This window comes from Panthera tigris, chromosome E1, assembly GCF_018350195.1.
Source record: "Panthera tigris isolate Pti1 chromosome E1, P.tigris_Pti1_mat1.1, whole genome shotgun sequence".
Lineage (NCBI taxonomy): Eukaryota > Metazoa > Chordata > Mammalia > Carnivora > Felidae > Panthera > Panthera tigris.
This window is the reverse complement of record NC_056673.1, coordinates 13226257-13239805: the sequence shown is the minus strand read 5'-3', so window position 1 is coordinate 13239805 and position 13549 is coordinate 13226257. Positions and strand designations below refer to the sequence as shown.

Below are 13549 nucleotides of genomic sequence, written 5' to 3'. Positions count from 1 at the left end.
CGGCTCCTGTGTCCTCTGTGTTTAAGTGGGTGTTCCTACTGCGGCAGCTGCCTCTCTTTTAAAACCCCACGTTCCCAGGGGGTCAGTTGGCAAGCAGGCCCCAGCCAGCGCCCACAGCATGAACTCCCCACCACACCTAGGACAGACGGATGGGCTGGGGGTGTGGAGATGCAGGCAACCAAGACCTAGGATCATAAAATATGCCAGGGGGGTGTTCAGACCAACTGTTTGAAAGGTCCTCAAAGCAAGAGATGGGCCTAGTCTAGGGTGCTAACCCTGCACCCCTCTTCACAAGAGGTGAAATGAAATGAGAGGGTGTGAGCCCTGGGATGAAGGAGGGCATGTCCGAGATCAGTTTTAGAAGTTACGACAGCCACGGAGAGGCAGGCCCCTGGGCGAGCTATGTGTGCCCCCCCTCCACCCCCTGCCTTGAGCTAACACAGTACGCCCACTCACTTTCTACATCCTGCCACCTGACCAGAAACAGTTTGGCTCCTCTCTCTACCCTGGCCTTTCATATACCTGTGAGAAGTTCCCTTCCCTGAACCACAGGCTGCAGGAGTTGGAAGGATCCCGAAAGCTCACCAAATGTGCCTCTAAAAGTAAAAACTACAGGGGCGCCTGGTGGCTCAGTGGGTTAAGCATCTGACTCTTGATTTGGGCTCAGGTCATGATCTTGACGTTCGTGAGATGGAGCCCCACGTAGGGCTCTGTGTTGACCCAAGCACGAGACCTGCTTGGGATTCTATGTCTCCCTCTCTCTCTCTGTCCCTCCTTCCTAGGTTCCCCACCCCAGTCACTTTCTGTTCCATTACCCCTTCTTATTCCCTGAAAGCACTTGTCATTCTTGGATAGGATCTTGCTTACTTATTGACTGGGTCCCCCACTAAGACCAGAAAGCTCCTGGAGGATGGGGACCTTGCCTTTGACATCTTTGTATACTATGCTCACTGCTGTATCTGCCATATATTAGTTCAATATATATATGTTGAGTGAGTGAACAAAATCAGGCCTGGTTTTTTTAAATAGGGAGGAGATTTGGAGCTGCCACCCTGTCCCAGTCATGACTAAGGATTTTAGAAGCTGATGTCATCCTGGGGGGGAGGCTTGGGAATTGTCACCAGACCTCCCTTCCACTCTCCTACAGGCCTCTTCCTCAGCCCTCCTCTCACATGGATCTCCAATACTCAGGGAAGAGGCAGCCTCAATGGAGTGACACCACATCTGTGAAGATTCCCATTAACCTGAGCCCACGAGGAGGCCTTTCAAGACCTCAAGATCTGGCCTGAAGAGTTCGAGGCTGGAAAGCATCACCTCCTACAGAGCCCCCTCACCCTTGCATAAGCCACGTATAGGATGTGCCCCACTGGGTCTCTCCCCCCCACAAAGGGAGTTCCAGGCTTTGTGGCATGGCCTGCGTGTTCTCCTGAGAGATCCTAGAGGCCACGGCCTTCATTTTGCAGGTTGGATCACTGAGGCCCCAGGTCATAGGGCACAGCCTAGCACTAGCCCCAGTCCAGTGCACTCTCCCCTGTTCTCGCTGTACCGAGTACCTACTGTGCGCTGCGGCAGAGGCTGAAATGCAAGGCTCCCTGCCCTCTGTGGCTCATATAACTGCCACTCTAGACCCTTCTAGGGAAGGGTCTCTGCACTTATTCGCCCACCAGTGTGGGCAGCCCCTCTCGAACCACCCCATGACTCAGCCAAGACCAGGCTGCGGTTTCTGACACAACTATCCTAAAGCTTTAGGGACCATATGAGGGAAGACTGAAGGGGAAAGGGCCACTCTTGGGGCCGGGCCAGACCCTTCCTGTGGATTCCCTTATGGCGCAGCTCCTTAAGACTGCTAGATCCAGACCCATCAGTGGGTCATGGTATCGATTTACAGGATTACAACCAAGCACATTCAAAAAGAGAGAGAGAGAGACATTTCAAGAGTTGAAGAGTTCAAGAGCAAAAGCAAAAATGAGAGCGAAAATACCAGTGTAGGGTAGGTACAGTTTTCGTGAAACTTTTGTTTTTAGTATGAGTGTGTCCACGTGATGTGGAATGTATTTCTTCCTGGGGCTCATGGTCACAACACTGTGAAAAATGCTTCTAGAAAGCTGCAAACCCAAGTATCTGCAATCTGCCTCCATATGGGGGAGGCCAGCTCACCACTCCCACCAGTTCAGCCAAACACCCAATATACCCAAGGCGGAAGAAGGGGCCTATGCACTTTACATCTCCATCATTCAAATTCTAAGGGATGTTTCCAGATCCAAGATGAATTCTCCACTTGAAAGAAAATTGCCTACTGCTTTTGATTGATAGTTTTTCCAGCTTCTACCTAACCCTATCTCGTCTTACAAGCCCCAAGGCACCCTGCTCCAGTATCGTCACCATTACCAGATGTCTTAGCACTCACTACTTGCCGAGCACTCTTCTAAATGCACTATGTGTGTGGGCTCACTTAATCATCACCACCCTAACCACCTATGTGGTTGGTACAATCATTATCTTTATTTTTCCCTAAGAGGCTAGATGAGTCTACGAGTAAGCATCTGAGCCAGAATTTGAATCCAGGTGATCTGGCTCTCCAACCCCAGCGGTCATCTCCATTTGTCACCATGAGCACAGTGCTTTACAGTTTCCACATCAATTCACTTGACTCATTCTGTGAACCCAGCCAGAGAGGTAGCTGTCAATCCCATTACACATTTGATGGAACAAGGTCCCAGGTCACCTAAAAAGCTAAAATTAGTCCTAGGTCTCCCAGCCATCCACTCAGGGCTCAGCCCTCTGGAACTGTGGCTTCCTCTGGATGACCTTTAATATGTAGCTCACACGTTTGCCCTGCTGCTGTGGAGGGAAGCCACTGCCAAGGCCCAGAAGTATAGAGCTCCGCAGAGGGCAATGGATTCTCTCATGATGCCATATTGGAGTGAGGGGTCCGTCAAGAGAATGGGCACCTTCTGCAGGAGCTCCCACTGCTGCGGGGGGTGGAGCGCATTCTGGCATGCCAAGAACTGACCGCGTGCCTTGAAACTTCACTTCCGGGGTCAGGGGTCAGGGGTGAATGGCCTGTCTTCAAAGTAGTGAAAACCCCTCCCTGGCTCACCACCACATCCCTTCCCTCCCCTCTCCCAGAGACGTCTACATGATGCTTCATTATAATGAGTGTTGGCAGTGAGTGAAGCATTCTCATCTGGTTCACAAGACTTTGTCCAGCTGAAAGAGTTAAGGCACCAGCAGTAAAGTGATAGGGAATTATAAGATGAATTTTTTTTTTTTTTTTTTTTTTTTGGAAAATGAATTTCTAAAGGGCCTTTTTTTTTTTTCTTTTTATATCATCTCACTTGCTCCTAAGACTTGCCAACATTTTAAGCTTATTGTTCTGTGTGGTCTGGACCCCCTGCTGTGGCCATCTTGGTCTCCTCCGGGTCCTGGGATAATTTCTAGTTAAAAACATGATGGAGCCTCAAATGTTGAAGTTGACACAGACAGAGCCCTCACATGTCTCCCCCAAAGAAATGTGCTGGACTCTTTATTTAAGGGGAAACAGACCCTCATGATTCTGACTCCAACCTTTTCTCTATACCATTCTCTCTTCTTATTCCCACGAATTTTGTAGATCATAAGGGAGGGGGTATGGTGCAATAGAGTGGGCCCTGGAGGCAGGAGAATTATAAGGACATCACCCCTTTATAATCTTTTTTTTAAATGTTTAGCATCTTTGAGAGAGAGAGAATGAGACAGAGCATGAGCAGGGGAGGGGCAAGGAGAGAGGGGGGCACAGAATCTGAAGCAGGCTCCGTGCTTGTCAGCACAGAGCCCAACGTAGGGCTCAAACTCACAGTGCAGAGCCTGACGTGAGGATCGAACTCACGAACTGTAAGTCAGACGCTTAGCCGATTGAGCCAACCCAGGTGCCCCAGAAATCACCCCTTTAATCAAGAAAAACTCCCAATCTCTAGGAGATGAGGAGCTTCTAAGAGGGAAACCACTCTGCCTGCAGGTGGGTGGCTCCACAGGAGTGGCCAATAGCATCACTGCGTTTCCATCAGAGGCTTGGAAGTAGCACTTGGTCACCCTGTGGCCTCAGAAGACATACTTTTCCCTATAGCCCTAGCAAGGGTGGAAATTCCCCTAGGTACTAAAGCTTTCCCTTTAGCCCAAGGAGGCCAACAAAAACTGTTCTCCAAAACATTAAAGGAAGACAAAAAGAAATTTAAAAACCACAAATTCCATATAATAATATGGTTCTTGCAGCAGAGGTGCAGATATTACTTACACACAGCGAATGTGTTTCTATTTCCCACCCCTAAGAGAGGAGGGTTCACGCAAGGCCTAGAGGTAGATTTGAGTCTGTGCTGGGGCACAAGAGGAGGTCACCACAACATAAGGCCTTAGAGGGCCATCGGCAGACCTGGGTTTCCTTCTGAGTCCTGAGTATCCTGGATGGCCCAGAAGGGACAAGAGTGGGAAAGGTCTCACAATAAGAGTGGGTGTGGGAAGGGTTTCACAATAAAAGACCTTGCAAAGTAATCTGTCCTTTAGCTTTTCTTTTCCTCCGACAGTCCTTCTATGATAAACACATTCCATTAATAGACATTACTGGTCCATTTAAGAAATAGCAGATGCATTATTAATGCCATTTCAGTACAGTCAACAGGAAAAGGTGGCTCCTCTCTGTGGGAAGCATTTCTGAGTCCATCAGTGGCTTGTGTGACCCATCTTAATTGATGGGTTGTTATTCATTACTTAGTTCTCAAAATGCAACCTGGGGAAAAACTCTACGGAGATATCAAGTACTTAAAAAGGGCAGAGTCAAGTGATGGTCTGCCGAGCACTAAAAAGGCTAAAGATTCACTCAAGTCAACCAAACCCTCAGAGTAGCGACATCTCTCACAAGGTGTGCCTTAGGGCAATCTCATCTTTTCCTTCCTCCTGCTCCCTGCACTGCTTTCTCCCGTAACCTTCACGAAATTCCTCACAGCCATCCCTTCCACTCCCCTCCACTCTCCAGTTCACATAACTGAGGTAGTAATGAAATGAGAACGTGCAGGAAATCCTCGTATGAAAAATACACCGTGAGTAGTTGTGCTTCACGTAGTTCCTGTACACAAGGTGATTCCTTAGGTGATTCTTGATCGTACTTACTGTCCCCGCCTGCCTTTCCAGCTCACACGCCACATCATGCACACTCGGCTTCAGCCGAATTGGCTCACATGCTTTACCACATCTGTCATTTTCCAACCTCTGTGCCTTTGCCACGGCTGGTCTCCCCTCAGTCCTCCATGGCTTCAAGGCTCACCTTACAGGGGTCTGTCTCCTTCATGAAGGCTTCCAGGACCCCCTCTTCTTCCCTAAATACCCAAAGGACAGGATCTGTACAATTTAGGCGGTTACCATTGGATACATATCTGTCATATAGGACTATGAGTGCAGGAAAGGGATTTACCTTACTTTGTACCACGGGGCCTTCATCGAGTAGGTGGTCACGGAGGCTTGTAGAATGATAAGAGATGGGGGAGGGGGACAGAAAGGAAGGAAGGAAGAAACGGAGGGAGGGAGGATGGACTGATTCCTGATCACCATGCCTCTGGCCATTAGCCGGCATATTTGAAGCGTCTGAGGACAGAGTGACTAAGCCTGTGCATATTCATAGATTTCAGAGATAATTCTGCCAGAGCATTAAGTTAAATTTGTCTTCTGAAGCAACTTCTAGGTCACCAAGGCTCCAAGTCTGTGCTAAGGCCTATCCATTGACAGAAGTGTAATCAGATGAACACATTTGATCTCATAATTAGCATCTCCCAGGGGGTGACCCTTGCATGAAAATCATCTGGAGGGCTTGCCAAAAAAGCAGATTTTTTCAGGCCCAAGCTGGGCCAGAGCATCACAGCCCCTAGTGGGCAAGGCCAAGGAACCTGAAGAACTGAGCCACCTGCAACTGTTGTGCCAGCAAAGTCTGAAAACCGCCACTCCGCCCAGGGCTGTCAGCTCCGTCTTGCCAAGCCGACGGGAAGCTTTTGTGGAAAAAAACCATTCGATTTGGAGATCCAAAAATCTGCTGTTGTTCCAACAGCTCTGCTATAACTAGACCTGTGGGGTTGTTTCTTCCTTCAGAAAACAGAGCTAAAACTCTCTGGAATGATCATTAAGATTAGCTGCAAAAGTACAAAGCCCAGGGTAGGACACTGCTTTTTTTTTTTTCTTTATTTATTTATTTGGAGAGACAGCCCAAGCAGGGGAGGGGGAGGGAGAGAGAGAGGGGGAGAGAGAGAGAGAGAGGTGGGGAGAGAGAGAATCCCAAGGAGGCTTCATGTTGTCAGCACAAAACCTGATGCAGGGCTTGAACTTACAACCTGTGAGATCATGACCTGAGCCAAAATCAAGAGTCAGACACTTACCAACTGAGCCACCTGGGTGCCCCTAGGACATTGCGTTTATTAAATGCACCAGAACATATGAAGTAGGAGGTCTCTATATGTTACATTTTTTTTTTACCACTCTTTGACTGAAATGTAACATTTCCTTTAATTATGAATGTAGGCAACAAAACATGGCCATGTTAGCAGTATCTGTATCTTCACACCAATAGAAATTACAGATATTTTCCCACATTACAGTTATTGCAGATATCTCAAAATACATTTTAAGCTCACCACTACTTTAAAAGATGGGTAGTTAAGGGGCGCCTGGGTGGCCCAGTCAGTTAAATGTCTGACATCAGCTCAGGTCATGATCTCACGGTTTGGGAGTTTGAGCCCCGTGTCGTGCTCTGTGCTGACAGCTCAGAGCCTAGATCCTGCTTCGGATTCTGTGTGTCCCTCTCTCTCTCTCTGCTCCTCCCCTGCTTGCACTCTGTCTCTTTCTCTCTCTCGAAAATAAACATTAAAAAATAAATAAAAGAAGGGTAGTTATTAGACCTGTTGCTTTAAAAAAGAAGCACATGAGTCTCCATAAGAATTTTTCAATATTCTGATTATTGTATTTCAATATAATTGGTTCTTTGTAAACTTTTTTTTTAATTTTTTTAAAAAAGAGAGAGAGACAGAGCATGTGCCGGTGAGGGGCAAAGAAAGAGGGAGACACAGAATCGGAAGCAGTTTCCAGGCTCTGAGCTGTCAGCACAGAGCCCGACGTGGGACTCAAACCATGAACTACAAGATCATGACCCTATAGGCTAAGTCGGATGGACTCTTAACCGCCTGAGCCACCCAGGTGCCCCTGTAAACTTCTATTTTTATGTACTTGAAAACAAGCTGATGGATGGACAGATGGGAAAATATGTGATAAAGCAAGCATAGTATAAAATGTTAATGGAAGAAACTAGATGGTGGGAAGACAGCTGTTCGCAACGCAGAATTCAACTTTTCATAATACAATGTTGGGAGAAATCTGAAAAGGGGTGCCTAGGTTTCACCAGACCACCAGAGGGGTTTATGGCCTAGGAAAAAAGTTAGAAACCCCTGACCTAGTGGTACTAGTGTCCTTTACTGGCTAGCCAGTCTTCACTCACTCACTAGGTGAGTTCTTCATCATTGGACAAAGGACCCCAAGCCCCAGTGTCGAATTCCAGGAGTTAGGCTGGTAACCTTTTCCTAGACTAGGAAATCTCAAAGTTTTGCAGAATCAAAGTGGGTCAGTGGTGTTTTCTCCCACCTCAGCCTTCCAACCTTAATCTTACACCTCACTCATAGCTCTGAAGAGAGAAAAGATTACCCCAAAGTAGGACACTAGTCAAATCCCAGAAACCAAAGCCAAGATCACGAGAACATCTGCCGGCACACCAGGCAGGGCAAGTCCGGGCCCCTTTCCCAGGCCCTAGACAGAAGAGAAGACATTCCCAGAGACACGCCTTCAATCACCAGCCACTCGCCCCCCAACTCTGCCCTCAGGACTGCAACTGGCTATGGGGTCCCAGAACTTCTTTCAGGGAGGAGGGAGGGGGGAGGAACAGAGCCTCCAACTGGCTCCCCTGGACATTGGAACCATGGTCCTGGCTCCTTTGTGGTACTTGGGAAGAGTTCTTCTTTCAGACAGACCACCAGGAAGGACTAGTGCTTCCTGATGCCCACCGGTAAATCTGCACAACTCAGTTCTCCCATTTCTGGAGGTCATGCTGCTCCAATTCTATCTGAATCAAAGCATCCTTACTCACCCAGAGGCTCCAAAGTTCAGAGGGAGAAATACACCTCTTACTTCTATCCCAGAAGACGGTGCAGTCCAGAAGAGCTAATGAGAAGGAACCAGGGCCACATTTGAACTGGACAAGAAAGTAAAGCACAGAGGGCACAAAAAAGTCATCTTTTTTGTGGTTGTTGTTGTTGTTTACTTATTTTTGAGAGAGAGAGAGAGGCAGGGGCAGAGAGTGGGTGGACAGAGGAGCCGAAGTGGGCTCTACACTGACAGCAGAGAGCCTGATGCAGGGTTCAAGCCCAGGAACCGCAAGATCATGACCTGAGCCGAAGTCAGATGCTTAACCGATTTAGCCCCGGGCGTCCCCCCCAAAAAACGTCTTCTTATTTCATGGGAAAGTACATGGTCTTGCCGACAAAGTAAGGTAAACTAAAGCTATGATTATATATCCATTAAGCAAATAAGTCAAGTAAAAACAGAGATCCCAGGACATGTTCATGCTGCTGATAACCATGTAACACGGCTCAGTCCTTCTGGAAAGCTATTTGGCATCCTATAGCAATTACAAAAATGTCTTTAATTCCACTTTTGGAAAAGTTGAAAGGGTCTCTTTACAGTTTATACTGTAAAGAGCTCTGCACAGTTATTAATTCCCCAAAGACACACTAGACCAAGGTGTCACTTCTCCCCATCCCATCCACCTACATTTGTCAGCAGCATTTTTTTCTCTGACACTGGTTCCTTGAAAATGGTCACAAATTCTCACAAATGGCAAAATATATGGTTCTATTTATGTAAAAGAAAACAGGGGCGCCTGGGTGGCTCAGTCAGTTAGGCATCCAACTTTGCCTCAGGTCACGATCTCACAGTTCACGGTTTGAGCCCACATCAGGCTCTGTGCTCAGAGCCTGGAGCCTGCATTGGATTCTGTGTCTCCTTCTCTGTCCCTGCCCCCTTGTGCTCTGTCTTTCCCAAAAATAAACATTAAAAAAATTATATAATGCTATTTAAAAAAAAAAGAAGGAAAACAAAACAAAACCCCAAACCTATGTACTATATACGTATTTATGTGAATATTTACAAGTGCACAGGATAAAGCCTGGAAGGATGTACACCACACCAGTTCACCTCAGCTTCTAAGGAGGGCCACAGGGTGGGGCAGGGTGTGACAAAGGCAGTTTTTCACTTTTCACTGTGATCTTACTGTGAGAGTGTTATTAGTTATGTACTTTCCAAAATATACTTCCACTAATCAAAGTCAAGTTAACTGAAGTTGGAAATTGTCTATTTAGGTGCGTCCAGCTACTTCCTGACCTCTGATACTAGAACTACTCTTCCTAAAGTGATTAAATGTTTCCCTTGATTCCATTTACTAAATCTGTTTTGTTTTGTTAATTTTTTTTAAGGTTTATTTATTTTTGAGAGACAGAGAGAGACAGAGCATGAGCAGGGGAGGGGCACAGAGAGAAAGGGAGACACAGAATCCGAAGCAGGCTCCAGGCTCTGAGCTGTCAGCACAGAGCCCGCTGTTGGGCTCGAATTCACAGACAGCAAGATTATGACCTGAGCCGAAGTAGGAGGCTTAACCAACTGAGCCACCCAGACGCCCCACTAAATCTGTTCTTAAAATAATGGTAGGGGTGGCTGGCTGGCTCAGTCGGTGGGTGGAGCATGCAACTACTGATCTTGTGGTTGTGAGTTCAGGCCCCACGTGGGGTGTAGAGATTTCTTAAAAATAAAATCTTTTTTAAAAAAAAAAGTAATGGTAAAATTCTGGCACTATTACAAGGCTTACCATTACTAATTATAGCTAGGAGACCCCAAAATACCTATATCCCTAAAATACCTAATTTCCCTTCTTGTAAGGGTACAGAAGATGTGCACAGACCTTTCACTATATACGGATAATGTAAGACTGCTGAGCTTTGCCATACGAAGCATCCTTTCTCAAAATTTAATTAGGCCTAACAAGCTTGCCAGATTAAGGTTTTCACATCTGCTTGATGTCATGCCTTCTTCAACAACCAAAGTTCAGATGTTTTCAGAAGAGAAAAAGGTTATTTGAATCTGTGCTCACTAGGTGTTAAACGGGGGAAATGAAAACAGAGAAATCACAAGGGGCATTTTCCCCATGCTAGTGTCAAGCTGACTTCATCTTGGTCCTTATCTGGTCAAGACAGCAGCCATAACCCATTGTCCTTGTATCTATACAAGCTTTGGCACTTCCTGTTCTCAGGGAGAGGACGATGAACAGGAAATGGAAAATGCCTGGCACTAGAAAAGCATCTTTTAGAATAAAGGCCTTGGCCCAAGCTATAGCAGATGAATTTGTAAAATCTAATCATGTCTCTGTTTATAATAGTCCTTTCCCTTCTCAGACTGGTCCCTTACACAGTCTCTTGACTACAAGTGCATTGGTTTAACTCCAATCAGATCAGCACAGCTCAGTCAATAGCTCATAGGTGGTCAATATAAGGCTTGACTGTTATAATGGGAGTAGGATCTTATTTGTAATAATAATTTTTTTTAAATTTTTTCTTAATGTTTATTTATTTTTGAGACAGAGAGAGACAGAGCATGAACGGGGGAGGGCCAGAGAGAGAGGGAGACACAGAATCTGAAACAGGCTCCAGGCTCTGAGCGGTCGGCACAGAGCCTGATGCGGGGCTCGAACTCACGGACTGTGAGATCATGACCTGAGCCGAAGTCAGACGCTTAACCGACTGAGCCACCCAGGCGCCCCATAATAATAATTGTTTAAAAAAATATAAATCCAAGGGGTGCAACTCACCTAAAACACTGCAAACTTGGATATAACTCCTGGATCCAACAATAGGAAAATATCTAAGCAAACTTACCTCTTTCTTTGCCTTCAAAGACAAATCCTCTGAAGTAACTCAAGAAGTGTAAAGAGGGAAGAAGTCCATGGTAGCACTGGAAATTGAGAATGATACAATAAAGGAACCAAAAATATGAAGGAATTCTTGGAAGAAGTGATGCAGATGGAATCAGATCAGCAGAAAAGCTGATCACGCTAAAGAGCCAGTGATTTAACACAGGTAACATAAGAGGCTCCATGAGAAGTGGATGGGTTCTCCAATCAAGCCCCAGAAATTGCCAAAGGCAGAGTGGCAGGGAGTGAGACCATGGACAGGCTGTGAGGCAGACAGTGGAGGGTACACACAGCAATCCCCTTAACATCAGGCAAAGTTAACTTCCCAGAGCTCTACAAGTTCTAGCCAAAGAAATAAGGGTGAAAAAGAGTACAAATACAAGAAAGACTCCACATCACCATTATTTCTTTTTTTTAACATTTATTTATTTTTGAGAGAGAGAGAGAGCACATGCATGAGTGGAGGAGGGGCACAGAGAGAGGGGGACAGAGTATCTGAAGCAGGCTCTAGGCTCTGAGATGTCAGCACGGAGCCTGATGTGGGGCTCAAACTCGTAAACTGCGAGATCATGACCTGAGCCAAAGTTGGACACTTAACCGACTGAGTCACCCAGGCGTCCCCCAAATCACCATTATTTCCAGACAGGATTTTCTCCTTTGAAAATCCAAGAGAATCAACTAAAAAGCTATTTAAAAAACAGAGTTCAGTAAGATGGCCAGATAAAATATTCAAAAGAACAAATTTTCTAAATACAAGCTCTATAATCAGCCAGGGGAAAAAGACATTTTTCACAGTAGCAATAAAAAATATAATATAGGGGAGCCTGGGTGGCTCAGTCGGTTAAGCATCTGACTCTTGGCTCATGTCCTGATCTCACAGTTGGGAATTCAAGTCCTACATCGGGCTCTGTGCTGACAGTGCAGAGCCTGCTTGGGATTTTCTCTCTCTCTCTCTCTCTCTCTCACTCTCTCTCTCTCTCTCTGCCCCTCCACTGCTGGCATGTATGCACATGCGCTCTCTCTCTCAAAAATAAACTTAAAAAAAAAAAACAACAATACAGCTGAAAATAAAAGTCTTCATAAATTAAGATCTCTGAAAGAAATTATAAAACCTTGCTGCAGGGTGTTTTCAAAAATCTCAGCGAGTGGAGAAATATCTTATTTCTGAGTAAGAAAATAATGCTGTAAAGAAAGCAGTTCTCCTCAACGTAATCTGTACATTTATTTATTTAAAAAAATTTTTTTTTAACGTTTATTTATTTTTGAGACAGAGAGAGACAGAGCATGAACGGGGGAGGGGCAGAGAGAGAGGGAAACACAGAATCGGAAGCAGGCTCCAGGCTCCGAGCCATCAGCCCAGAGCCCGAGGTGGGGCTCGACCCACGGACCGCGAGATCGTGACCTGAACTGAAGTCAGACGCTTAACCGACTGAGCCACCCAGGTGCCCCAACCTAATCTGTACATTTAAATTAAAACCTCAAAGGTTTTCTTTTAGGAATCTGAAACACTGATATTAAGAATTATCTGAAAGAATAGAAGCAGTAGTTTTTCTTAAGAATGAAAATGTCCTATCAGGTATCACAGTTTACTAAAAGTTATAATGAAAACTGGTATCAAAAACAGAATCCCATTTTCCACAATGATCAGGTTGGCAAAATAGTGAAAATGTGATGATGCCCAGCTGGTGGCAATGGACACGGTGGCACTTTGATATTCTCTGAGTGGGGGTGTCAACTGGTAGAAACCTTTTGGAGGTTGTGATCATCTATCAAAAACAACTGAATTGAAGTGTAGCTGACAATGTTATATTCGTTTCAGGCGTACAACGGTGATTCAACAACTCTACATGTTCTGCTGTGCTCACCACAAGTGTAGCTACCTGTGTCACCATACAGTGTTGTCACAATGCCACTGGTTACAATCCCCGTTCTGTACCTTTCGTTCCCATGACTTATTTCGTCTATCAAAATTTTAAATGCACGTCATCTCGGAGCCAGTGATTGTGCTGGGAACTTACCCATCGACATACTTGAAAAGCACACCAGGGAGGATACGTGTTTAGAGATGTTCATCACACCTTTTCTTTGTAATAAAAAGAAGGAAAGAAATAGAAACAACCTAAATATCCACTTGTAGGGATTTGTTAGGTAAATACAATGCAGTGTATCACGGAACTGTTAAAAAGGATGGGGTAGATCTGCAGAGGTTGCTACCGAAAGGTGCCTAAAATCCATTAGATGAAAAAGTAGGAGGGAGAACAATCTATACAATCTAATTCCTATATCCATACATGGATATGCATATGCTGGTATATGCAGAGGAATATTTTTAAAGAATATCTAAAAATGTATTAACAGTGGTTGCTTTTGGAAAGAGATTGGAGGTGGAGAGGAGAGGGAGACTAACTTTTTATTTTTTAGATACCTTTGTGCTGTTTAGAATTTATCGTTTGCATAATGCTAAAAAGTGTTCCTTCAATTGTGGTACTGGTACAGTAACAAACACATCAGTGAAACAAAATTAAATTT

General features: G+C 45.4%; 1 protein-coding gene across 1 annotated transcript in view; it reads right to left on the bottom strand.

Annotated features, from left to right (window-relative positions):
• Positions 1–12593: 12593 nt before the first annotated feature.
• ITGAE (integrin subunit alpha E) overlaps positions 12594–13549 on the bottom strand; it is a 65129-nt gene continuing 64173 nt past the window's right edge. The window contains exon 33 of the transcript XR_006210970.1: positions 12594–13103. The gene's annotated coding sequence lies outside the window, so the exon portion shown is untranslated. The remainder of the gene's footprint in view (positions 13104–13549) is intronic.